The following is a 2691-nucleotide window of genomic DNA, read 5'->3' as shown; positions in this document are numbered from 1 at the left end:
CTTTTTTTTTTTTTTTTTTTTTTTCTGTTCTACTTTGGGTTTCTGAGTAGCAGTTAGGAATTAAGTTTTCAGTTATAGCAATTTTATAAATCTAGTAGAAACGTGATTTGGAATAACCTAAGCCACATAACATTTTTTTGTCCTATCCTCCTTTGACACTTTCTTCCTATTTGTGTTACTGCACCTTGTCCATAACAAAGTGTTTTATTTTTCAGGGTTAAGGTATCTTGGTAATGCATTCAGTGGCATGGCAGGCCGTCCGCATTTCCACTTGCTCATGGCCTGGGGTCTGTTCCCCAAACAGCCTTGCCTATAGTGTGTTCCATCTAAGCTGGACCAAGTGTTTGGTTTCTAATAGGCACCCAGCTTCTTACTGAAAACATCAGCATTCGTTTTGGCCTAACTAAATTTTCTGTGACTTGCAGGCTTTGAAGAAAAACACATAGTTAGATTGCCCCAGAAAGGTCAATTGATAATGGCTGCCAGATATGTTTTCTAGGTGTTTTGAGTTCCATGTTATATCTCACATGGAAGCCACAGTTTCCGCGACACTTCTCTAGGAAAGTCTTCCCAGGTTCTCTGCCTTCCTAGGACTGAAGCAAGATACTTTTAATGATCATAATAGCAGATAACACTTCTAAGATAATCTTTTCTAATTACAGTTGCACTATATTATAGACACTGTTTTTGTCACCATTTTCGAGAAGAGAATGGAAATACAACAAGTTTGATGACCCCCCTAGTGGTAAAGAACCCACCTGTCAATGCAGGAGACTAGAGACAGTGATTCAGTCCCCTGGGTGGGGAAGATCCCCTGGAGGAGGGCATGGCAACCCACTCCAGTACTCTTGGCTGGAGAATCCCATGGACAGAAGAGCCTGGTGGGCTACCATCCACACTGTGGCAAAGAACTGGACATGACTGAAGCAACACAGCACAGCACAAGTTTTATATACTGAGTATTTATTATGGGTGAACAAGTAGAGGAGATCCATGCCCTCATGAAACTTAATTTCTAGTGGGATAGATCAAAAAATATGCCTGTTGTCTCTTAGATATAAGGTGGTGGAGCTGAGATTTGAACTGACTGAAGTCTGCTGAAAAACTATGCTTTATTGCTTCTCAACTTTTTTTTTTTTTTTAACTAACCTAGATGAGTAAGAGACCCTGATCTCAAAATATAAAAGTCTACGGTGGGGAGGAAGATTTGCTAACACATTAGATAGTACAAAATAAACTGAATATTGAAATAGAGAAAAGCAAAATTTTATGGCAGCTCAGATAAAAATGAACTACCTAAACTTCATTATTTGTTGATTCCTATTTTTAGAGCCAGAATCCCATTTCCAGTTTTACTGTTTCCATGTGTGTATTCCACAGGCCCCTCAAATCAACATAGTTCAGTTTTCTTCATACTCAACTAGTGTTCCTCCAGTTTGTCTATAACTGTTTCAGTGAAAGAGTGAGAATAGCATTCAATTCAGTCAGTTCAGTCGCTCAGTCGTGTCTGACTCTTTGCGACCGCGTGAATAGCAGCATGCGAGGCCTCCCTGTCCATCACCAACTCCCGGAGTTTACTCAAACTCATATCCATCGAGTCGGTGATGCCATCCAGCCATCTCATCCTCTGTCATCCCCTTCTCCTCCTGCCTCCAATCCCTCCTAGCATCAGAGTCTTTTCCAGTGAGTCAACTCTTCACATGAGGTGTCCAAAGTATTGGAGTTTCGGCTTTAGCATCAGTCCTTCCAATGAACACCCAGGACTGATCTCCTTTAGGATGGACTAGTTAGACCTCCTTGCAGTCCAAGGGACTCTCAAGAGTCTTCTCCAACACCACAGTTCAAAAGTTCAATTCTTCGGTGCTCAGCTTTCTTCACAGTCCAACTCTCACATCCATACATGACTACTGGAAAAACCACAGCCTTGACTAGACGGACCTTTGTTGGCAAAGTAATGTCTCTGCTTTTGAATATGCTATCTAGGTTGGTCATAACTTTCTTCCAAGGAGTAAGCGTCTTTTAATTTTATGGCTGCAATCACCATCTGCAGTGATTTTGGAGCCCCCCAAAAATAGTCAGCCACTGTTTCCATTGTTTCCCCATCTGTTTGCCGTGAAGTGATGGGACCAGATGCCATGATCTTAGTTTTCTGAATGTTGAGCTTTACCCAACTTTTTCACTCTCCTCTTTCACTTTCATCAAGAGGCTCTTTAGTTCTTCTTCACTTTCTGCCCTAAGGGTGGTGTCGTCTGCATATCCGAGGTTATTGATATTTCTCCTGGCAATCTTGATTCCAGCTTGTGCTTCTTCCAGCCCAGCGTTTCTCATGACGTACTCTGCATATAAGTTAAATAAGCAGGGTGAAAATATACAGCCTTGACGTACTCCTTTTCCTATTTGGAACCAGTCTGTTGTTCCATGTCCAGTTCTAACTGTTGCTTCCTGACCTGCATATAGGTTTCTCAAGAGGTAGGTCAGGTGGTCTGGTATTCCCATCTCTTTCAGAATGTTCCACAGTTTATTGTGATCCACACAGTCAAAGGCTTTGGCATAGTCAATAAAGCAGAAATAGATGTTTTTCTGGAACTCTCTTGTTTTTTCGATGATCCAGTGGATGTTGGCAATTTGATATCTGGTTCTTCTGCCTTTTCTAAAACCAGCTTGAGCATCTGGAATTTCATGGTTCACGTA

The 2691-nt window shown here is 41.5% G+C and overlaps 1 protein-coding gene across 1 annotated transcript in view; it reads left to right on the top strand.

Annotated features, from left to right (window-relative positions):
- FAM185A (family with sequence similarity 185, member A) overlaps window positions 1–2691 on the top strand; it is a 78170-nt gene that overhangs the window by 949 nt on the left and 74530 nt on the right. The gene's annotated exons all lie outside the window — the stretch shown is intronic.

The sequence above is a fragment of the Bison bison genome, unplaced genomic scaffold (genome assembly GCF_000754665.1).
Source record: "Bison bison bison isolate TAMUID 2011002044 unplaced genomic scaffold, Bison_UMD1.0 scf7180017864260, whole genome shotgun sequence".
Classification (NCBI taxonomy): Eukaryota; Metazoa; Chordata; class Mammalia; order Artiodactyla; family Bovidae; genus Bison; species Bison bison.
Note: the sequence above shows the minus strand (reverse complement) of the source record. Positions and strands in the feature narration are given on the sequence as shown.